The sequence below is a fragment of the Felis catus genome, chromosome A1 (assembly GCF_018350175.1).
Source record: "Felis catus isolate Fca126 chromosome A1, F.catus_Fca126_mat1.0, whole genome shotgun sequence".
In the NCBI taxonomy this organism is placed as follows: domain Eukaryota; kingdom Metazoa; phylum Chordata; class Mammalia; order Carnivora; family Felidae; genus Felis; species Felis catus.
The window spans coordinates 10832309-10858221 of NC_058368.1; the positions used below are offsets into that span (position 1 = coordinate 10832309).

The window sequence follows — 25913 nt, forward strand, 5'->3', positions numbered from 1 at the left end:
TGGGGAACATATTTCTTCCAGAAGACTGATTTAATCAAGGTAAAACCTTATATTCTGGAATTATGTCAAACAGGTTCCAGAAGTTCAGTCCAAGGCAAATTTCAAAGAGGAAAGCCAAGACCCAAATGTGGGACTTTGTTCGAGACAAAAGTTTACATCTTGACTAACTTCTGCAAACTCTACTGCAGAGGACTCATTTCATATTTGACTTCCTCTGAGACCCCATCTCTTGATCACATAGGTTAGATGTTGCATGTAAGCGATGAACCATAGGAATCTACCCCAAAACCAAGAGCACACTTTACACACTGTATGTTCACCAATTTGACAATAAATTATATTTAAAAACAAAAATAAATAAATAAAATTGTGGGGGGGGGGGAGGCTTTTCTCCATGTTGTGGTACTCTGTTTGCTTAGCATTGTATAGTAATTTTCTATCTGCCTTTATTCCTTCTTAGACTTGGGCTCCTTGAATGAAAGAGCTATCTTACTCATCTCTCAGGTTTCTAGCACATAATGGATTTTCAAGAAGTATTTGTTATATGAATGAATGACCCAGAGAATGAGACCCAGTGAAAGCAGGTTGAGACCAAATGGGGTTGGGGAGGAAGCAGAGTTACCCTGAACATAGGCTGATATATCTGTAGCTGCCTTTCAGGGTTCCTTGCAGATCAGCCCAACTCAAGGGTCAGGGGTGAGATGAGCAACTCATTCCTGGTTTGGGAACCCCTGGTTCTCCCAGTGGAATTTCCTGATGTGATCTTGTGATTTCCAAATCCATTTTAGCTTTAGAGGTTTTATAGTAAAACTCCATATGTAAAGTGGGTGAAAGCAGAGCTCTTCTGGTTGAAGTAGCTGGTGAGACCCAGACTCCCACACCCTGGCCCCCTTTCCCCTTCTAGCTCACTTATTTCTCCCCCTACCACCTCAGCAGCCCATAAAGGTGCTTCACAGAAACCTAGTTTGAGAACCACATTCTAAAGCCTTCTTAAGATGTGAGTCAAGCTGCCATGACTACTCTTCTGGTCCTTTTTTCTTTTCCTAATGGTGGCAAACACCGGAAATGATGGTGGGCATGCAGCCCATAGCAGGTAATCTAATGCCTTCGCTGTGCACCTTATATAAAGTTATCCACCTCATCCTCACCCTTGCCTCATTTTATGTTCTCTAGCCTACCTTTCTCTCAAGCCATTACTGTGGCCACTAGCTTCATGCAAGTGTAGCCAGTCAGCCTCTTCCCAGCTCTGCTGCATACCTCTTGCTTGCTGCCCCAAGACTTCTCTCCTATCTCTGCCTGTAGGAGCCCACTCAGCCACACTGGCACATGCTCAAACCTGAAACCAAATGAGACAGTCCTAAACCTATGGGGAATAGGAGCTATGGATAAATACTGCCATCTTCTGTGATGTGGGTGGACAACTGCAAGGCACATTCAATACATCTCCTCAGAAGATCCCTAAGGGGGCCGAGTCTCAGTTGACTGCAGCAGCCATGCACTCTAAGATGGGTTTTTCTTCCTTTACTGCTTCGTTCTTCCCCGTTGCCTCAGTGTGGTACCTTGGGATCTACCCAAGATAAACTATTTACACTTAAACCATAGTCTTGGGAGTCAACCAAGTTAAGAACCTCCTTACCTACTTTATTTTTCTTCTTGGAATTACCATCCCTGATGCATTTTATATTTATTTATTTGTCTCCCTCCTCTAAAATATAAACTGCACATGTGCCGAGACTCTTTCTTTCAATGGTATATTACCAATGATTTGAATAGTGCCTTAGTACCTAGTAGGCACTCAGTAAATATTTTTTTAATTAATCTGTTGAGTCTGTGGCTATATATTTTTGACTCCCTCATTGCCAGGATGGATTTGAATTGTACATGTTCATTAGTAGACACATGTACCTTTTTAGGGGGACTGGAGTTCAGTGTGGATAGGATACAAGGCTACACAGGTTTCCACTCTACCATAAGAATATATGATCTTTTGTAGACTGAGAGGCCCTTCTCACAGCAGGCAGCAGGAGACAAAGTAACCATGCACATCAGAGTTCAGATACAACTGCCCTGCGTTATATTATGCCCAATTCAACTGGTACCACAAGAGACTAGATGGGGTCATCTGTACTAAATCATATTTGAGCCCTGGGAAGGAATGCCTTGTAGCAGTGAGAAGGCATGGTACATGCCAAGTTGGGCTTCCAGCCTCTTTTGTTGAAAGAGAAACAGGGCAGAGCTCACCATGGCCATATTGGAATTGGTTTCTATAGGCATGAGGTGAAACAAGGAATTCTCTCCTGATAATGGCTGATACCACAGGGCCAGATTAGTTTAGAATAATAATAGGGACTTTAGATCTTGACTGCCAAGAAGACTAGGGATGAGCTCCAAATCAGGAAGGCCAAAGAGGTAAGAACTAAGAAGCTGCCACCACGTGAAAACACATCAGAATCAAACAGGTGGCGGGAAACCACCAACAAAACAATAAGACAACCTACCGAGTGAGAGAAGATATTTGCAAGTAATATATCTGATAAAGGGTTAATATCTAAAATATATAAATAACTTATATAACCAAACAAAACCCAAACCAACACCAAAATATAACCAACACACCCAAAATTAATAATCCAATTAAAAAAATGACAGCAGACAAGGACAGACATTTTTCCAAAGAAGACACACAGATGGCCAACAGACACATGAAAAGATGCTTAACATCACTAATCCTCAGGAAATGCAAATCAAAACTACAGTGAGATATGACCTTACACCTGTCAGAATGACTAGTATCAAAAAGACAAGGAATCACAAGTGTTGGCGAGGATGTGAAGTGTGGCTTCAGTACAGGTGTGGGTCAGCTGCCATCAGAGATCTGGCTTAAATACAGAATGAAGAACACAATCGGGCTCATAGTCTCAGAAGTATAAGATTTTGGAATCAACAGGGCGAATTATTTGGAAGTGGAGAATGTGTAGTTCTAAATTGTAATAGTTCACTCTTGGTAAAATATTTCATTAAATGCTCTGAAGGCTTATCTCTGTTAATGGCATGGTAAAGCCCCTGTTTAGAGAGACCTTGAAGCTAGTAACCATACTGACACTTCATGATTAGGGGCTATTAGAATCCCTTAAAGAGGTGTGTCCCAAAATTGTCTGGAAAACTTATTGGAAATGCAAATCCCAGGATCTTATCCAAAGAGTTTGGGAGTAAATAGGGAATCTGCACTTTAATCCAATACCCCAGGCAATGTTGACATAGGCCATTCAAGATTATACTTGAGAAACATAAACTTAATAATAGGATTTTCTGGCACAATAGTTTTTTTTTTTTTAATTCCTTGGCATTTTTGAAGGCATACACTTATACATAATTCTATACCCCTCCATCCCCAAACTCAACCACCTTTATCATGATGCTGGAGGAGCATGGTTTTACATTATATGCCTTTCTTGCTGAAAATCTCACTTTTATTCTGGAATACAGCATGGAAGAGGGAATTAATTTCATTTCTGTTTTTACCAACTGAGAAAGAAACACATGACACTGTAGCTATCTGAAATCTTTCTAGGAAAAGTATGGAGAACACACACACACACACACACACACACACACACACACACACACACACAGATTAAAAATATTCTAAAGGATCTTTTCAGAAGGTTTTTATACTTTTAATCCAGGTAATTCCATAAAGACAAGGATGACTTTTGTGAGTCAAACTCATGTCATCATGGGCAGCTAGATGCAAAGAGGTCAACAGAGAAGGCAAAATTAAGAAGCTCAATGCAGAATCCTGTACCAAAAGAAAAAAGTGCAAAAGAAAAAGGAGGCTAGAGGTTAAAGGAGGTAGAGAGGGCTACATCACTGTCACAAAGAGAAAAACCTGAGGCCCATGTGCCACTTGCAGCCAGCATTTCAAGGTGAAAGATACAGGCTGGTTGCTTGGCAACTGCATGTTCTTCCTTCCACATACCCTTCAAGTGGCACGTGTTCTTTTGTGAGCTCCTTTCCCATTCTTTCTCCCACCTACCAGACCAACCATTTAGAAATCTGTGCTCCACAGAAACTCTAATAATATTAGGGCAAAAATCACAACTTTTAGTCCTGGGAAATAAGAGTAGAATTCTTTGTTCACTTATGTAAGGACATCTACAATAGAATCCATTCTGAAAACGAGTATTCAGTTCTGGCCACCACAGTTTATTTAAGAGGAACAGTGACAAATAAAAGAGGAAGGTGAGGAGTTCTTAAAAATATTTTAAATGTAAGAAACGTCTGAGAAAGCAAATATGACAAAGGTCAGAAAATATGTATATATGTACATATGCACATTTAATCTGTTTAAAATTTTTATTAAGACATGCAATATTTTAAGCATTCTATTAGGCATATCTTTTCACATTTTAACATAGTTGATACAATTTAAACAACAGCAACTCATATTCAAAGGTAGGATAGCATCAATATCATTGAAGCCTTTATGAGCCTCTTCTGAGTCACATTTCACTCTCTAATATCCTGGGGTAGCTATTACCTTTATTTTTATATTTATCATTCTATTTTTTACTATCATTTATGCTTTTGAGATTTTGTAAGTCTCAATATAATAATAAGTTCCTTCAACTTATTATTTGAGAGAGTCTTGGCTCTTCTTAGACTTTGCTTTTTCACACATAATTAAGAATCAACTTATCCAAATTCTCAAAAAAAAAAAAATGGTGGGATTTTTATTGGAACCTTTTTTGAATCTATCGGCCTATTTGAATAAAAAGTGTTATCATTGTGGTATGAAATATTCCTATACATGAACATAATATATTTATTAATTTATTTAGATCTTTTTATTATCTGTTAATAAAGTTCTATAAGTGGTCTTACACATTTTTATAAGGTTTATTTTAGAATGACTATTATGGACTGTAATAAATTATATACTTTTAAAATGCTATTTTCTGTCTCTACTGTATAGAAATGTAATTTTTGGCATATTGACATATATCTAGAAACCTTGCTAAAACCTCCTTTTAAATCTAATAATTTATTTGAAAATCATTATGGATTTTCTATGTAGACAATCATAACTTCTACAAATAATGACATTTCCATTTCTTCTTTCCAACTCTTATTACCTCAATTTCTTCTCATCTTGAATTCATTGGTTGGGACCATAATTCAATATTGAAAAGAAAATAATAAATATCCTTGAATTTTCATAATTATAAATGAAATTGTTTCTAAAATGTCAGCAGTAACAATAATGCTAGTATTATTTTGGAGGATATTCTACAGATGTAACAAGTTCTTTTCTATTGCTAGTTTGCTAAGACTTGGGCTGAATTTTACTGAACGTTTTTATGCCTCTATGGGGATGACTATATGGTTCTTGTGTATGAATATATTAATAAACTGAATTACATGAGATTTTCTACTTACAAATCAACATTGCAATTCCTAAAATAAACCTAAAATAATGTATTTTTATATATGTGTGTATACACACACACACACACACACATATACGTATATATGGCTAGATTTGATTTGATTTACCAATACATTTCAAGTTTTTTTTTTTAATCACCATTTATGAGTGAGATTTGTCTTCCATATTCCTAGTGTGGAATTTATAAAAACTTTTTACTAGCTTTATAAAATGTATTAGGAAGAATTGTGTGCAACTGGAAGGATCTCGTCCTTGAATATGTGGTATAACTTCCTTGTAAAGGCAGATGACTTTGTGTCAGACCGTGTATTCTCTGCTTTAGGCAATCTATCTCATCTGATCCTCACAGCATGAAGAAATAGAGACCCAAAGAAGTTAAGCAACTGGCCACCATCCCCCAGCTATTAAGTATCTGAGGGGAATGTGGTCTTAGACCACCTGACTCCAAAGACAACGTCCCTAACCATTAGATACACAAGTGTTTTAAAATGACCACAGATGAACATATGGAAAGTGGGGGGAGAGAAGAGGGGGAAGCAAACCATGAGGGTCTTGATGATAGACAACAAACTGAGGGTTGATTGAGGGAGATGGGTGGGAGACAAGCTTGATGGGTGATGGGCATTAAGGAGGGCATTTGTCATGATGAGCCCTGGGTGTTATATATAAGGGATGAATCACTGAATTCTACTCCTGAAACCAATATTTCACTGTATATTAACTAAAATTTAAATTAAAAGAAATAAAATACCCACAGGACTGGCAATGTGCAGACTGATTTAGAGGCCACCAAGAATGACTGCTGATTGGAAGGTTCTCTTACGAGTGACTTACATGAAATATGGAATGAGAAACAGACTTTTTAATTAGTGAAACTTGGACCCTGGCTACTCAACTGAAACCTTTCAAATGTAATTTGTCTTGTGTCAAAATACTCTCTGATTTATATTGACATATGTATAGCAGGACTTTACATTTCAGAGCCAACAGCTTCAAGAGCCCTTAAAGGCATGGCAGGCATAACTTCCTTGTGGTTTTGGGGTTGTTGTGTGAGGCTGAGGGGCATGTTTTATGCTGATAGGCCTCTACAACATGGGACTTCCCATTATAAAGGTTTCCCTTTAGAGTTTAGTTAATTGTGCTTTAGATTTCAAAGTAGGGCTGAGGGGGTTTCACTGAAGACTTTTTTTCCAATATAAACAGCACAACTTCCCAGACTTCTTGGCGTGGTTCAGCTGTAATTGTTGTTGTTTTGACTAGGCATATAAATATACCATTTAAGGGAAACTAGATCAAAACATCCAGCAGATCACTTGGGAGACCATAACAGACAGAGGTTTGTCTCTGCTCAAGGTAAGGACAGACACTCCCAGAGTACAATCAGATGGTTATGCCCAGAGGTTGCTCATGTGGGGTCTTTACAGGATGGCAGGGAGGCTAAGTCTTTGGCTTGACTTATCTGTGTAGCTCAAGTCCCTTACATTGCTTTTGGAGCATTATTGCAGAGCACAGCGCCTGAGGAGAGGAGGACCCTAGGATCATTCTGTCTGTTCTCCTTCTGTAGATGTGCAAACGCAAAGGGCAAGGGGTAAAGTCATTTCCATTGTTATGGAAGCTCTTTTTGCCCTTTCCCATATTAAATCTATCCAACTCAAATCATGTATAATTTCATACAAAATAAGCAGAAATCTAGGATTAAAACTGAAATAAAGTATCCAGTGGCTAATAACCAGCAACAATTTAATTCTTTGTATCCATCTGAATTAGCCATCATCTCTCATCATTGCCAGAAGATAATAAAGCAAGCCTCTCTCTCAGACACTTGAATAAGAACATATAAGGAAAAGATGAGTAGTGAAAGTGAAAGGTTCTATTCAAAGCCCCCTCCTCAGCCAAGCTTACAGATAAAAACTCACAGGTACCTGTGCTTGGCCCTAATTCTTTGTTTTTCTAGGTCATGGTGTCCCTCATTCTCAGACAATAGTCCACAACTACAAAACATATTCTTCTCTAGCCTGACCACAACCCTCATCCTGGACAAGTCCTGGACAGAGCCCCTTAGAAACCTGTCACCTCCTGCTCTACCTGGCCAAGAGTCAGCCCCCTCCCCATGCCCACCATTGGCACAGCTACAACACTTTCATATCCTTACCAAACCAGACCAATCCAAACCAATCAAACAAACAAACAAAAAAACCCAAAAACGTAAAAGGCACAGCCCAAAAGAAGCTCAGGGCCAACATCTCTCTTGATGTCTGACCCCTCTTCTCCCTCGGACACTGAATAAACTCTGTCTTGCTTGTTGCTCTACTCTTTGTGCAATTCTATGCCCTCTGTATCACTGGCCACCCAAGCATTTTTGGTGGCCTGTATGGGGACTGGCCATTGCCCATTGACTTGACTCCATCTCAACCAGATCTCCTTGTCAACTAATCTCAAGTCAAATTTTCATTTTTGGGAGGGCTTTTTGAGATCTTGAGCACTGGATACAATCACCAGGTTGGCTGATTCCCCACCCCAAGGTTCAAGCCATAGTAGGGGGCTCAGTCAATAATCAACATATTCACCATAGAGGGATGCCTCTTCTAGGTCTTTCCAAAGTTTGGGATGCTCAATTCCTTCCCTCATACTGACCCTTAAGACTGGGGGATGCCCCTTTCTCTCAGGCTCGGCAATGGTCAAGGTTTCATATTCTTTTCAGGACTCTGGGTCAAGATGTCTCCCTTCATGGTTTTTCCCTTTGTTCCCAGTCCTCAAAATCTCCCTTCTCCTTTTCCTAGATTTCCAGATGGACAATACCTTGTCCACTCCTCCCAAGGACTGCCCTCTGGGATGCCTCTTTAAAAATCTCAAAAACTTCCAACTGGAACAAGATATTCAGCCCAAAGATCTTATTTTCTACTGGAATACAGCCTGGCCCCAATATAAATTAGATGGTCAGGAGGTCTGGCCAGAAACTCAAAACAGTGAGTTTGTATTGTCATCACCTGGGTAAATGGTCCAGGGTTCCTTATGTGAAAGCTTTTTTTGAACTTACTCATCATCCTGACCTTTGTGCTGTTTGCCATATTCTCCTTCTATCTCACCAAAAGACCCCTCTCCCTCTCTCCAATTCTCACAACTCAGACTTCAACACTCCCAACCAATCTCCATGTCTGCCTTTCCACTCACCCATAGTCAATCCTCTCTTGGCACCTCTATGCTCCTCTGCAGACTCACTGGCACACCTTTCCCCCTTCAACACTTGCCTCCGTGTCCCAATGCTTCTCCAGCCCACACTCATTCTGGCCACTCTTATCAACTTGCTGATGGTCCCACCACCTCTTCAGGAGGTGTCTGGAACAGACAGCATTAATCAGGTCCATGTTCCCTTCTCCATGCCAGATATTTCTCCTATAGAATCTAAGCTTGGCTCTTTCTCAACAGATCTCTCCAGATTCACTAAAGAATTTGAATATCTCACCCTTTCCTGTGATTTATCATGGAAGGACCTGTATGTTATTCTCTCCACCTATACCACCCCAAAGGGCAAAAACCGAATTTGGTCCAAGGCTACTGAACATGCTGATGATTTGAGCCACAGAAAGCCTGCACAATATGCTCCTGGCATTGCAGTGGTTCCCTTAGTTGAGCCCAACTGAAATTACCAACCCTCCTCTGGAGACAAGGTCAAACATGACCACATGGTCACCTGCCTTATAGAAGGCATGAAACAGGCAGCTTCTAAACAGATCAATTATGAAAGGTTAAGGGAAATCACTCAGAGATCAGATCAAAACCCTGCCCTTTTCCTTACTCAGGCTTCTTCAAAAATTCACCACCTTGATCCTAACTCTCACAAAATAAAATTGATCCTGGCTATACATTTCATCTCCCAGTAAGCCCCAGATATTAGAAAGAAACTTCAAAAAGTAGATAAAGGCCCTCAAACCCCTCAATCCGAACTACTGACCTGGCCTTCAAGGCCTTTAGTAACAGAGAGGAGGCAATCAAAGAGGAAAGGAGACAAAGAAATAAAAAAAAACAATCTCAGGCTTATCAGCTCCTGGCTAATGGGAGCTATTGTGGAGAAGTCTTAACCTGCTGGCATGACCCAAACATTCCACAAGCCCCTTCCTGGAGCTTGTTACACCTGTGGTAAGCCTGGCCACTGGTCTAAACAATGTCCCAATAAAAAACTGCCACCCAAAACCCCTTGCCCCACCTATAAGCAAGGTTGTCCACTGAAAAAGTAACTACCCCATCCTCAAAGTAGGTGGGGGAGACCCCGCCTCCAAAAACCTGTCTTTGGGGGCCCAAATAGGGGATATAAGCCATAACTCTGGTGGTAGATCTCTTGGGACTTCTTTAGGACATGGGCTGACACATCTCAGGATCAGCAAAGGCTCCTGAACATGTCTTCCTCACAGCTGAGCCCAGAGTGACTCTCTTCGTTGAAGGTAAGAACATATCATTTCTTACAGACATGGGAGCAACTCCCCACTGCTCTCCCCAGATTTTTAGCGACACTCTTCTTCCTCCCCCATCTCTGTCATTGGGTCAATGGCTTTCTTTCTCATCCTTCAGCTACCTCATTCTTGTCTTGTGCTCTGGGAGATAAATTCTTTAGCCATTCCTTTTTTGTTCTGCCATGCTGTCCTGTCCCCCTTCTAGGACAAGACATCATGATGAAAATAGCGACTCACCTTCAATGGCACCCCATACACCCACAATCCCAATTCTTGGGACTCCTTACTAAATACCCTGCTCTCACTTTACTCTCTCCAGTTATGACTTTGGTTCCCTCATCTCTATAGGGAACCTCTAAACCAGTTAAGGCTACTCACCTTACCTCCATCACCATAACCTCAAGGATCCTACTTTTTTTCCTCTCAAAACCCCAATATCCTCTCAAATCTGAGGACTTGTAAGGCTTACAACCCTCATTTCCAAATTTATTTCCTCAAATATATTAAAACCTACTAACTCTCCTTACAGTACTTCAATCCTTACAGTCAAAAAGCCAGATGATTCTTACAGAATAAATGGTTCAGGATCTCAGAATTATCAATGAGGCAGTTGATTGCATCCACCCCGTCATCCCCAATCCATATACCCTTCTCTCCACCATTACATCTTCCATTATGTACTTCACTGTCTTAGATCTTAGAGATGCAGTTTTCAGTATTCCCATCTCCCCAGAATCCCTGGAACTTTCTGCCTTAACCTGGACTGACCCTGACACCTGACACTCCAAATAGTTACCATGGTGGACAATTCTCCCCCAGGGTTTTAGGGATAGCCCCCACTTCTTTGGACAAACTCTGGCATCAGATTTCTCTAACCTCTCCCTCCCAAAGAGTACTCTTATCCAATATGTGGATGACCTTCTTCTCTGCAACTCTTCTTTGACCACTTCTATTTCTGACAACATCACTCCCCTTACTTTCCTGAACAAAGGTTAAAGTTTCCTTCTCCAAAGCCCAACTTAATCAACTATCTGACACATACCTAGGATTTTTGCTTATAACAGGACACAAGGCCATTATCTCCCAATGAAAACAACTCACTTCTAATTCATAGCCCCCATCATTCAAACAAAAACAAAAACAAAAACAAAAAAAAAAAACAAAACCCAACTTCGTGCCTTCTTAGGTCTCACAGTATGCTTTAGGATTTGGATTCCCAGCTATGGTCTTATAGCCAAACCTCTCTCTATAGTTTGGTCCTGAACATGAACTTCCAGAATCACATTCCTTTTCCTCACAGCCTTTCACACTTCAAAACAGGTCTTCCTTTAAGCCCCAGCCCTGGCCTTTATTAATCTTCAAAAGAATTTTCTCCTGTACACAACAGAGAGGGGAGGAATAGCTCTAGGACTATTGGGACAGAAATATGAACCAGACTTGGGACACCTGGGTGGCTCAGTTGGTTTAACATTCAACTTCAGCTCAGGTCACCATCTCAAAGTTCGTGAGTTTGAGCCCCATGTTCGACTCTCTGCTGTCAGTGCAGGGCCTGCTTTGGATCCTCTGCCTCCCTCTCTCTCTGCCTCTCCCCCACTCACACTCTCACTCTCTCTCAAAAGTAAATAAACATTAAAAATATATATATGGGCCAGGGTGGCCTGGGTGGCTCAGTCAGTTAAGCATCCTACTTTTGGTTTAGGCTCAGGTCATGATCTTGTGGCTTCATGGGTTCAAGCCCCACATCAGGCTCTGTGCTGACAGTATGGAGCTTGCTTGGGATTCTCTCTCTCTCTCTCTCTCTCTCTCTCTCTCTCTCTCTCTCTCTCTCCCCCTTTACCCCTCCCCCACTTGCACTGTATCTCTCTCAAAATAAATGAATAAACTTAAAAATTATATGGACAAGACTTGAAAGCAGTAGCTTTTTTCTCAAAACAATTAGACAACACAGCCAATGGATGGTCTCCATGCCTCTGAGACTTAGAAGCCATGGCCCTATTAACTCAGGAGGTTAACAAACTCACATATGGACAACACACAGACATCTTTTCCCCTCACCAGGTTGTAGACATCCTAAACAACAATGCCTATCACTTTCTCACAAGTTGCTGAATCACACAATACCAAACACTTCTGGGGGACTCTGACGTCACCATTCAAAAATCTACTACCTTAAATCCTGCCACTTTCCTCCCCACAACACAGCCAGGAGAACATTCATGCCCAGAGATATTAGAATACTCCCAAGCAATCCAAACAGATCTGGCAGACCTTCCCCCTTCAGACCCAGAATATTTATGGTTTATAGATGGAAGTTTAATATCAAATAGAAAAATAAAGGCAAGATATGCAATTACCACAACCACACAAGTCATAGACAGTTCACCCCCTACTACTAGGGACATTGGCACAAAAAGGAGAGCTCATCACTCTCACCAGAGCTCGTACCTTAGGCAAAGATAAAAGCCTCAAAATTTACACTGACTCAAAGTACACTTTCCCCATCCTGCAATTACCCCCAGATACTCAGACAACGAAAGCACAACATCCATAAAAAGGGGGCCAGCATGAAAGGACCCTGGATAATATTTCAGGGAAGACTCATGCTTCCTATAGAACAAAAGGAGGTAATCCTCAATAACATTCATAACTCTTTACATATAGGACCAAGGCCCCTTTACACACTCTTAAGATGTCTCCTCTGGTGCAAAGACTTACAAACCAGGCTTACCAATATCACCAGGAATTGCCCCATATGACAGTCAGTAGACCTAAAAGGACGCCTTAGACCACTGCCCTCCATCCTGATCCACCAATTTCGTTGACACTTACTCAGACAAGATTGGCAGCTAGGCTTCACTTACATGCCCAAGCACAAGGAATACAAATACCTACTAAAACTCACTCTTTCTCAAGCTGGCTTGAAGCCTTCCCCACCATTACAGAAAAATCCTCAGAAGTAACTTGGGTCCTTCTTTAGGAGATCATTCCCATTTTGGGTTCCCCACCTCCTTACAAAGTGATAGGTATCTTAGTCCCTAGGAATTGTTTACAAACTCCACTCAGCTTATCACTCTCAACACTCTGGAAAAACTAGACAAAGTTCATTCAACTCTTAAACAACAACTCACTAAGTTATCCATAGAGCTTAAAATGGGCTGGCCACTCCTCCTTCCTTATGCACTTCTAAAGATATGAGCTACTCCTAAAGTGCCCCTCTTTCTGAGCCCTTTCAAGCTCATGTATGGCATGAGCTACACCCTGCTACACCCCGACTTAAAAACAGAGCCCCCTCCCTTGGAAGACTATCTCCCCACAGTAGAAATCACTTGAAAAATACTCAGGGAATATGCAGATCAACACCTCCCAAATCCCTCACCAACCTTCAAACCAAGCAAACATTAGAACCAAGCAACTGGTCCTTTTAAAGGAACTCCCAGGTCAAATAAAACCACTTCAACCACAATGGAAGATAACCCTTTCAAATAATCTTTCAAATAATGGGTTATCCCCATTGCAGTCAAACTCCTCAGATTCCTTCCTGGATTTACCTCTCAAGACTCAAGCTAACAACCCCACCACCAAAAGAAGACTGCCCACCTGCTGAGCCCCTACAATACACCTCTCAGCCTACCAGTGACCTCAAACTGCTCTTCAAAAAGGTAAAAGCCCCTCCATGCCCACACAGACAAGAAACCTCTTTGACTCCATCCTAGTTGACCTCCAACATTATCCACCTGATCCCTGTAAGGACTTCACCTCTGGAAAGGTATAATCCTTTATTCATACTCTGGCCTGGAACAAGCTCCTACAGGGAGATTTCATGGAATATTCCTTTAATGAAATCTGTCAATACCTTCGATAAGTCCTAATAACCCCGATTCACCTTCTGCTCTGGGAAGTCCTCATTCTTGGGATATTGATTATGATCCTTGATCCATGAATGAGAAATTGTCTACTCCCACCAGGATGGAATCACTTTCTCTGCAGATCACTTTTTCTGGGGCTCCCCCCATACTCTCTATGGCTACTATGAGGGTCCCAAACACTCCGGGGGCACTCACCCTCAACTCCACTCTCCACTCTTCTCAAGCACTTCACCATCCTTATTTCCAGTCCACCAAGGCAGCCATCTAAACTCTTAACAACAAAAATACAACAGACAAAAACCGTTTGATATGTGCCCCCACCTCCTCAACCAAGGGACTGATTCCCATCACCAGCAACTTAACTGACTGGTACCTGCTCAATACTACCTTCCACGTCCAACACATTTCAAAGGATGAACACCTTGACTTCCATATTAATGCCCAAATTATCACTCAATTCGATAAATTCCTTCTTATATCCAGACCAATTCTATCAGGGATAAAGCCAACACAAACATCACCTATCTGTGTTAATGCTTCACAGTCTGACCTACAGATGGTCTTCCAAAATGTCTTTAATGATTCCCTAATCTTTCCACTAACCCCTCCACACGACAAGCAAGGACTCCCTCAAACAGATAGGTGGGGCACTGATTTTTACCTTCACAAACCCAACAACATAACCATACCCACAAGACCCAACACCAAAGCTACCTGGACACTCTCTTCCACTAGTGATACAACAGACTGCCCAGGCCTGAATAATTCTTGCCCCTACAACAACTCCAACTTCTTCTTCCAACCCAAAAATACACAAAACTGTCAATCCTATAAAATCCCTGATGGCAATGACTAGAGATGGGACCACACCTAGGGGCATATTAATTTTCCTACCAAATCATATTCAACATCCATAAAGCTGGTCTACATCACTCCACTGACAGTGACCATGGTAGGGGAGATTTATCCCATATATGCCCCCCAAAATAAAAGAGTTGGACAACTCACCATATAGCCCTGCATGGAGCCTGAACCTCGCACCTGTTTTCTCTGCAGCACCTGGGCCTTTCTCTGGAAGGGATACTGCACCCCCATATAGCTAATTCCTGGCCTACACTTTCCCAACTCACCAGTCCTCAGACCCTGGCACAGACTGTAACAGACACTCAAGTGAAAACCCAGTTCCTTCTATCCTGTCCTTGAAGAGCTGAGCTGGTGTCTATCCTCTTCCTCCTTGCGATCTTTACGGGAGCTGAGATGGGCACAGGAGGAATAGCTCATTCTATCCATACATGGGAACTCTCTCTTTCCTTGACTCAGCAAGTAAGCCACTTGGCTTCCACACTCCAAGCTGTGCAGAGACAGACTGATTCATTCCCTGGCAGGAGTGGTTCTTCAAAAATCCTCAGGCTTTAGACCTATTGACTGCTAATCAGGGGCTGGTGGGGAGGACGGGGAGGGGCCTTACCACAGGAAGAATGTTGCTTCTATGTAAATGAGTCAGGTCAGGTTTTAGCCTTGATAAAATTATCAACTCAGCTAAAGACAATCAAGAACAATATAAAAACTTGGGGGCTGACTGGTTCTCCTAGAAACTAGATATCTGGTTTGGCTCACTCCTTTCCTGGGAACTTTCTTAGTTATTGGAATAGTCCCTATTTTGGGGCCATGTATTTTAAAATATCTAATCTCCTTCATCCAGGACTGAATATCAACCCTTGGTAGCTCTCTAAGGTCTCAACAAGCTCACACTTAAGCCCTTGCTTTCAGAACAATCCACCACTAGTATCTCCCTCACTCTTGTCTCTCAGTCAGCTGGGTAAGGAGGGCTCTTCGCCCCACCTCAGCAGGAAGCAGTTACATAAGAATGACCTTCTCCCATATTCCCCAATCAACGATAATTTCAAATAAAGAGAGGAGAGAGAAACCAATATTGTGCTGTAGGCTAACTACTGAAATCTAAATTTTAAAAAAGAGAGAAAGAGGAGGGAATGAAAGGGTTGTATTCAAAGCCCCCTCACCAGCCAAGCTTACAGACAAAACTCACAGGTGTCTGTGCTTGGCCCTAACTCTTTGATTTTCTAAGTCATGGTGTCCCTCATTCTCAGAAAATAGTCCACAACTCAAAACATACTCTTCTCTAGCCTGACCACAACCCACATCCCAAATGAGCCCTGGACAGAGCCCCTCAAGAAACCTGCCACCTTCTGTTCTATTTGGCCAAGAGTCAGCCCCTCCCCACACCTCCAATGAGAAGTACAGCTACAGCCCTCTCACATCCTCACTAAAAACAAAAAAACAAAAACAACAACAACAAAAAAAAAACCCAGAACAAAACAAGCCTTAAAAGGGCCAGCCCAACAGAAGCTCAGGGCCAAAATCTTTTTTTTTTTTTAATTTTTTTATAATGTTTGTTTAGTTTTGAGAGAGAGATAGAAAGAGAGAGAGCATGAGTAGAAGAGGGGCACAGAGAAAGGGGGACACAGAATCCAAAGCAGGCTCCAGGCTCTGAGCTGTCAGCACAGAGCCAGACGTGGGGCTCGAACTCACAAACCGTGAGATCACAACCTGAGCTGAAATACGACACCTAATCAAATGAGCCACCTCCACGCCCCCCAAAATCTCTCTTAATGTCTGGCCCCTCTCCTTTGGACAGTGAATAAACTCTGTCCTGCTTGTTGCTCTACTCTCCAATTCTTTGCTGCCTGTGTCACTGGCCACCCTAACCTTTAATCCTCTGCTCTAGTTTAGAAGAATAGTTGAAAACATGTTCTATTAACGTAAGTCATGTGGGAAAGATACAGCTAAGTGAATAGAAACTATGCATTTAATTTAAATATATCTGGGAGTTTTTCTTGTAGATCAAATTACATACATGTGGTCTGTTTTTTCTTTTTTCATTGAACACTTAATATTTGACAAAGTTCTTCTATTCACTTTCCTACTTAGCTAGAACTCATCAGGTTCAGATTCTTCATTTAACTATGGTTCATGTACTTGTGTCATCCTCTAACAAGTAAAGGGCACATTATTGTTGTGGTACTTTGTATACAGTATTTGTGTTTATCTAAATCGGTTGATTAAATAAAGGAGCAGTTGCCAAGGATCTCAATGATGTTGAGTTGCATCATTGGGACCTGAGAATCTTAAGAATTGATTCAGTTTTGAAAATCAGGGTGAACTAAGTTCAGAGACTGCTGTTCAGATCAATGGTTCCCTGGTTTGGGCTTCAGAGCTACATAATTAAAACAAATATAGGGGGAGAGACTTCTAGGATAAACATGGCTGGATCAGTATCTTTTCTCCTCCTGGAAGTCACATGAAGACCCACAAGGAGAAAGGGAGGGAAGCACAAACTTTGTTTTGAGGAAAACTAGGATACAGTTATTATCCATACCTCAAAATATATGGAGGGATGCCAAAATGAGCTCAGACTAGGCAAAACCACTAGAAGTTCAGAGAAAACCATAAAGATGGCTAGATGTCTCAGTTCCAAGAAAAATATACTTCCTTAAGATAAGAAGTCTCACTGTAATGTGCAAACCAGTATAGATTGTTTTTATCAGTGGGAGTAAGAACTGGGGTTAGCAGGAATGCTTGAACAAGTCTCTCTGGACACAGTTTGGCTCAGAGAAGGGAAGAATGAAAGACCAAAAAATAACATGGAGGAACCGTTTTAGCATAAAGCAATTTGTGTGGTAGAGAAGGAGAAAGCATTTAGGATGTGAAGCCTCGAAGCCTTGTGTCTGAGAAAAATATATTTGGGTGAGTTACAAGAAAAAGTCACTGGAAAAGCATTGAATCAAAGTGTATATAAAATAAAAAATATGGGGAAAAAGAGAATATAAGACAAACAAAAATACACACTAAAAGGGGCTCCTAAGTGGCTCAGTCAGTTAAGCGTCTGATTCTCGGTTTTGGCTCAGGTCATGATCTTGTGGTTCATGGGATCAAGCCCTACATTGAGGCTCTGCACTGACAGCTTGGGATTCTCTCTCTCCCTCTCTCTCTGTTCCTCCCCACCCTCACACTCTCTCTCTCAAAATAAATAAACTTAAAAAAATATATTCATTAAAAAATGTGGACACTCAGCAAATAAAAATCTCACTCAAATATTTCGCTATTTAAAAGAACGTACAGAAGTAGTGTGTCAGTGAAGAAAAACCACAATGAAGAAATATAGAAATTAAAAGAAAGGAGACTAAGACAACAGGGCATAAAATTAAAGTACCAGAACTCAAAAAATAAATAGGAAAAAAATGAAAAGTGTCACAGAAATAAAAATGGAATTAGAATTACTAGAAGAGAGAAGTGATATTGAAAAAGGCACTAGTGACACAAAGAATATGTGAAAAGTCAACAATGTAATATGGAAATAAATAAGAAAGATTATACATACAGACACCATAATAGGGAAAGAAGACAGACAAAGGTGATCCAATTTACTCATAATTAGAGTGCCTAAGGAAGAACTAAACAAATATTTAAAGGTATATATCAAGAAAAATAAATCGTGAAATAAAAGGAAACTTGAAATATGTATTATGGTTATATTTCAATATATATAATATATATATAATTCAATATATATAAATACATATATATATATATATATATATATATATATATATATATAAAGGGTACACTGTGTGTTGGAAAAATTGCCTTTCAACATTCTACATTGAGACACAAAATAAAGCAAACAGACCTTACAGAGTAAAAGTCTCTAAACTCTAAAAAAAGAAAATATAATATTAAATACACTGGCAACTAAGATAAAATCATACTCTAATAGCAACAAATAAAAAGAAGCACAATTGTACGCAAGATACGGGTCTGCAAGGTTGGAAATAAAACAGATGAATAAAGGAGAACCGGACAAATATAAGTGCAAGGTCAATCAAAAAACCAGGTTTACAACCTCAGGAGCAAACAAGGTAAAATTCACGTTTAAAAGAAAGAATTAAACATGACAAAGAAGAGAACTCTGTAATGCTAATGAAGACACATAATTACAAATACACACATATCAAATAATAAAGGTATGATATTCATAATCAGAAAATCGAGAAGAGTGAGACCAGCAACCCAACAGAAAAATGGGCAAGTATACAAAGCATGGTTACAGAAAAAACTACAAACGACTCTTCAGCATATGAGAATATGTATACCCTCGTTCATAATAATATCAATGCAACTTAAAACTGTACAGGTAAACCACTTTTTTTTTCCTAGTAGGTTGGTTATAATCCATAAGACTCTGGATTGTGGCGCTGTTTGTGAGGCTGTGGGAAAATAGGTACTTTCATACATTGCTGGTGAAAGTGGAAATAGGTATAACCCTCCCAATTCATTGCCCTGTGGAGGGCAAAGTGACAGCATCATTAAAACTACCTTGTATTCATCCTCAGAGCTACAAATTCAGCTTCAGGGAAACTGCCCTGTAGATATACTTGCATGGGTGTGAAATGATAAATATGTCCAGTTATTCACTGTGGCATTGTTTATAGTAGCAGAAGATTGGAAATGGTCTTATATCCATTAACAGAAGACTGGTTAAATAAATAATAGCTTATTCCTCCTTTGAATTCTATGCTACTATTAAGAAAGAATGCTGCTTCCAAGTCTGTGTCTCCCTCTCTCTCTCTCTCTGCCCCTCCCCCACTCACGGTCTGTATTTCTCTCTCTGTCCTTCTCAAAATAAACAAATACTAAAAAATTAAAAAGAAAAAGGGGGGGCATCTGTGGCTCTTTTGGTTAAGCGTCTGACTTCAGCTCAGCTCATGATCTCGCAGTTCATGGGTTCGAGCCCCGCTTCTGTCTCTGTGCTGACAGCTCAGAGCCTGGAGCCTGCTTCAGATTCTGTGTCTCCCCTTCTCTCTGCCCCTCCCCCACTCACATTCTGTCTCTGTCTCTCTTTCTCAAGAATAAATAAATATCTATTTAAAAAAAAATGAAAAATACTTCTACATGCCAAAAAAAAAAAAAAAGCTTCATTGTGCTGATACCAAAAAATAATTGTAGGATAATATGTGTAAATGAAAAGAACAAGGGCAGAACAGTAAAATATCATCTTTTGCATAAAGATGTTGGGAGAGGGGTAAAAAATACATATATATATATATATATATATATATATATATATATATATATACACACACATACATACATGCATAAAAAAACTACAAAAATACTAATATGCTAGTGACAGAGGTAGGTGGGGTGCCAGGGAGACCATTCACTTTTTCCTGTAGTTTTTTATTGTTTAACCATGTGAATTTTATTATCTATATAAAAATTAATTTGCAGTATGATAAAAACAAGGAAGAGATTGTAATAGCCCTGCCATGTTTATATTTTTCCGAGTAAGGACATTAAAAAAAAACAAAACAGGTGCACCTGGGTGGCTCAGTCGGTTGGGCAGCCGACTACAGCTCAGGTCATGATCTCATGGTCTGTGAGTTCCAGCCCTGCATCGGGCTCTGTGCTGACAGCTCAGAGCCTGGAGCCTGCTTTGGATTCTGTGTCTCCCTCTCTCTCTGCCCCTTCCCTGCTTGCTCTCTCTCTCTCTCTCTCAAAAATAATAAACATTAAAAAACAAATCAAAGCAAAACCTGCCATCTACTGTAACTGTTACATCATGAAACAAAGGGCATCTTGAAACAAACAGAAAGCAATGAACAATTATCATTTTCAAAGAAAGTCTAGTAGCTCTGGGAGAAAATGGCGGCGTAGGAGTCTGGGCTCACCACGTCCTGCTGATCGCTTAGATTCCACCCACATCTGCCTAAATAACCCAGAAAACTGCCGGAAGACTAGCAGAACAGTCTCTCTGGAGCCAAGCATAGACAAGAGGCCCACGGAAGAAGGTAGGAAGGGCGAAGAGGCGGTGCGTGCTACACGGACTGGCGGGAAGCAGCCGGGGCGGTGGAGGGGCAGCCAGCCCACCCAACAAGGCAGAGCCCCCGACTCTGGCTGGCAAAAGTAGAGGCGCCAGACTCTGTGAGTTCTGACAGCCAGCAGGACTTAACATCTGGAATGTTAAAAGTCGACAGCTCTGCTCTGGAGGGGAGTGGGAGGGCTAGAAGACACTGGGGCAGGAGAGGTGTTGAGCCCGGGAAGACAGACCTCAGCTCAGAGGGGAACAAAGGCACTGGCCAGCGCCATCTTCCTTGCCCATCCCCCAAGCGAAACCCCAAAGGGAACCAGTTCACCGAAATCGCTGGCACTGCGCAAACACCCAGTACTGTCCTTCTGTGGATCCATCCCTCCGACGGGTCAGCCTCCCTCCCGGTGCCATGGGGCCCCTCCCGCAGGAGACCACCTATGGCAAAGTGAGCTGAGCCTGCCCCTCCTGCCCCTGTGCACCTTGCGGATCGACCCAGGCTAATACGCCAGATCCCATCAAAGCAGCACCACAAGCCTGGCAGGGTGCAAGTAGCCCAGACAGGGGCCACACCACTCCACAGTGATTCCTGCCCCTGGGAGAGGGGAAGATAAGGTACACACCAGTCTGACTGTCGCCCCAGTGGTGGGCTGGGGACAGACATCAGCTCTGACTGTGGCCCGCCCAACAACACAAGTTACTTCAGACAGCACAGGGGAAGTGCCCCCCCAATCGGCGCCACCCCAGGGACTATCCAAAATGACGAAACAGAAGAATTCTCCTCAAAAGAAACTCCAGGAAGTAGCGACAGCTAACCAATTGATCAAAAACGATTTAAGCAATATAACAGAACATGAATTTAGAATAATAGTCATAAAATTAATGGCTGGGTTTGAAAAAAGTATACAAGACAGCAGAGAATCTATTGCTACAGAGATCAAGGGACTAAGAAATGGTCATGAGGAGCTAAAACATGCTATAAATGAGGCGCAAAATAAAATGGAGGCAACAACAGCCCGGATTGAAGAGGCAGAGGAGAGAATAGGTGAATTAGAAGATAAAATTATGAAAAAAGAGTAAGCTGAGAAAAAGAGAGATAAAAAATTCAGGAGTATGAAGGGAGAATTAGAGAACTAAGTGATGTGATGAAACACAATAATATCCGTATAACAGGGATTCCAGAGGAGGAAGAGAGAGAGAAAGGGGCTGAAGGTGTACCTGAAGAAATCATAGCTGAGAACTTCCCTGATCTAGGGAAGGAAAAAGGCACTGAAATTCAAGAGGCACAGAGAACTCCCTTCAGGTAACTTGAATCGATCTTCTGCACAACATATAGTGAAACTGGCAAAATAAAAGGATAAAGAGAAAATTCTGAAAGCAGCTAAGGATAAACATGCTCTAACATATAAAGGGAGACTGATAAGACTAGTGACAGATCTATCTACTGAAACTTGGCAGGACAGAAAGGAATGGCAGGAAATCTTCAATGTGATGAACAGAAAAAATAGGCAGCCAAGAATCCATTATCCAGCAAGTCTGTCATTTATAATAGAAGGAGAGATAAAGGTCTTCCCAAACAAACAAAAACTGAAGGAATTCATTACCGCTAAACCAGCCCTACAATAGATCCTAAGGGGGATCCTGTGAGGCAAAATACCAGAGACATCACTACAAGCATGAAACCTACAGACATCACAATGACTCTAAACCCTTAACTTTCTATAATAACACTGAATGTAAATGGACTAAATGCGCCAACCAAAAGACACAGGGTATCAGAATGGATAAAAAAACAAGACCCATCTATTTGCTGTCTACAAGAGACTCATTTTAGATCTGAGGACACCTTTAGATTGAGAGTGAGGGGATGGAGAACTATTTAGCATGCTACTGGAAGTCAAAAGAAAGCTGGAGTAGCCATACTTATAGCAGACAAACTAGACTTTAAAGGTTGTAACAAGAGATGAAAAAGGGCATTATATAATAATTACAGGGTCTATCCATCAGGAAGAGCTAACAATTATAAATGTCTATGTGCCGAATACAGGAGCCCCCAAATATATAAAACGATTAATCACAAACATAAGCAACCTTATTGATAAGAATGTGGTAATTGCAGGGGACTTTAATACTCCACTTACAGTAATGGATAGATCATCTAGACACAGGATCAATAAAGAAACAAGGGCCCTGAATGATACATTGGATCAGATGGACTTGACTGATATACTTAGAACTCTGCATCCCAAAGCAATAGAATATACTTTCTTCTCGAGTGCACATGGAACATTCTCCAAGATAAATCACATACTGGGTCACAAAACAGCCCTTCATAAGTATAAAAGAATTGAGATCATAATATGCACACTTTCAGACCACAATGCTATTAAGCTTGAAATCAACCACAGGAAAAAGTCTGGAAAACCTCCAAAAGCATGGAGGTCAAAGAACACACTCCTAAAGAATGAATGGGTCAACCAGGCAATTAGAGAAGAAATTAAAAAATATACGGAAACAAATGAAAATGAAAATACAACAATCCAAACTCTTTGGGATGCAGTGAAGGCAGTCCTGAGAGGAAAATACATTGCAATCCAGGCCTATCTCAAGAAACAAGAAAAATCCCAAATACAAAATCTAACAGCACACCTAAAGGAAGTAGAAGCAGAACAGCAAAGACACCCCAAACCCAGCAGAAGAGGAGAAATAATAAAGATCAGAGAAGAAATAAACAATATAGAATCTAAAAAAAAAAAAAATGTAGAGCAGATCAATGAAACCAAGAGTTGGTTTTTTGAAAAAATAAACAAAATTGATAAACCTCTAACCAGGCTTCTCAAAAAGAAAAGGGAGATGATAGATAAAATAGATAAAATAGATACATTTTATAAATAGATAAAATCAGGAATGAAAACTGAATTATTACAACCAATCCCTCAGAAATACAAGCAATTATCAGGGAATACTATGAAAAATTATATGCCAACAAACTGGACAACCTGGAAGAAATGGACAAATTCCTAAACACCCACACACTTCCAAAACTCAAACAGGAAGAAATAGAAAACTTGAACAGACCCATAACCAGTGAAGAAATTGAATCGGTTATCAAAAATCTCCCAACAGATAAGAGTCCAGGACCAGATGGCTTCCCAGGGGAATTCTACCAGACATTTAAAGCAGAGATAATACCCATCCTTCTCAAGCTGTTCCAAAAAATAGAAAGGGAAGGAAAACTTCCAGACTCATTCTGTGAAGCCAGCATTCCTTTGATTCCTAAACCAGACAGAGACCCAGCAAAGAAAGAACTACAGGCCAATATCCCTGATGAATATGGATGCAAAAATTCTCAATAAGATACTAGCAAATCAAATTCAACAGCATATAAAAAGAATTATTCACCATAGTCAAGTGGAATTAATTCCTGGGCTGCAGGGCTGGTTCCAACATTTGCAAATCAATCAATGTGATACATCACATTAATAAAAAAAAAAGATAAGAACCATATGATCCTGTCAGTCAATGCAGAAAAAGCATTTGACAAAATTCAACATCCTTTCTTAAGAAAAACCCTCAAGAAAGTTGGGATAGAAGGAACATACTTAAACATCATCAAAGCCATTTATGAAAAGCCCACAGCTAATATCATCCTCAATGGGGAGAAACAGAGCTTTTCCCCTGGGATCAGGAACACGACAGGAATGTCCACTCTCACTGATGTTGTTTACCATAGTGTTGGAAGTGCTAGCATCAGCAATCAGACAACAAAAGGAAATCAAAGGAATCCAAGTTGGCAAAGATGAAGTCAAGCTTTCACTTTTTGCAGATGACATGATATGATACATGGAAAACCCGATAGACTCCACCAAAAGTCTTCTAGAACTGATACATGAATTCAGCAAAGTCGCAGGATACAAAATCCATGTACAGAAATCAGTTGCATTCTTATACACTAAGAATGAAGCAACAGAAAGACAAATAAAGAAACTGATCCCATTCACGATTGCACCAAGAATCATAAAATACCTAGGAATAAACCTAACCAAAGATGTAGAAGATCTGTATGCTGAAAACTATAGAAAACTTATGAAGGAAATTGAAGGAGATATAAAGAAATGGAAAAACATTCCGTGCTCATGGATTGGAAGAACAAATATTGTTAAAATGTCAATACTACCCAAAGCTATCTACACATTCAATGCAATCCCAATTAAAATTGCACCAGTATTCTTCTCAAGGCTAGAACAAGCAATCCTAAAATTTATAAGGAACCACAAAAGACCCCGAATAGCCAAAGTAATTTTGAAGAAGACCAAAGTGGGAGGCATCACAATCCCAGACTTTAGCCTCTACTACAAAGCTGTAATCATCAAGACAGCATGGTATTGGCACAAAATCAGACACATAGACCAATGGAATGGAATAGAAATCCCAGAATTAGACCCACAAAAGTATGTCCAACTCATCTTTGACAAAGCAGGAAAGAATATCCAATGGAAAAAAGACAGTCTCTTTAACAAATGATGCTGAGAGAACTGTACAGCAACATGCAGAAGGTTGAAACTAGACCACTTTCTCACACCATTCACAAAAATAAACTCAAAATGGATGAAGAACCTGAATATGAGACAGGAAACCATCAAAACCCTAGAGGAGAAAGCAGGCAAAAACCTCTTTGACCTCAGCTGCAGCAAATTCTTCCTTGACACATCTCCAAAGGCAAGGGAATTAAAAGTAAAAATGAATTATTGGGACCTCATCAAGATAAAAAGCTTCTGCACTGCAAAGGAAACAATCAACAAAACTAAAAGGCAACCGATGAATTGGGAAAAGATATTTGCAAATGACATATCGGACAAAGGGCTAGTATCCAAAATCTATAAAGAGCTCTCCAAACTCCACACCCGTAAAACAATCCAGTGAAGAAATGGGAAGAAAACATGAATAGACACTTCTCTAAAGAAGACATCCAGATGGCCAACAGGCACATGAAAAGATGCTCAACGTTGCTCCTCATCAGGGAAATACAAATCAAAACCATACTCAGATATCACCTCACACCAATCAGAGTGGCCAAAATGAACAAATCAGGAGACTATAGATGCTGGAGAGATGGGAACCCTCTTGCACTGTTGGTGGGAATGCAAACTGATGCAGCTGCTCTGGAAAACAGTGTAGAGGTTCCTCAGAAAATTAAAAATAGATCTACCCTATGACCCAGCAGTAGCACTGCTAGGAATTTACCCAAGGGATACAGGAGTACT

The 25913-nt window shown here is 40.6% G+C and overlaps 1 long non-coding RNA gene across 2 annotated transcripts in view; it reads right to left on the reverse strand.

Annotated features, from left to right (window-relative positions):
* Positions 1-25913, reverse strand: part of LOC109497305 — a 339187-nt gene that overhangs the window by 248583 nt on the left and 64691 nt on the right. The window lies entirely within an intron of this gene.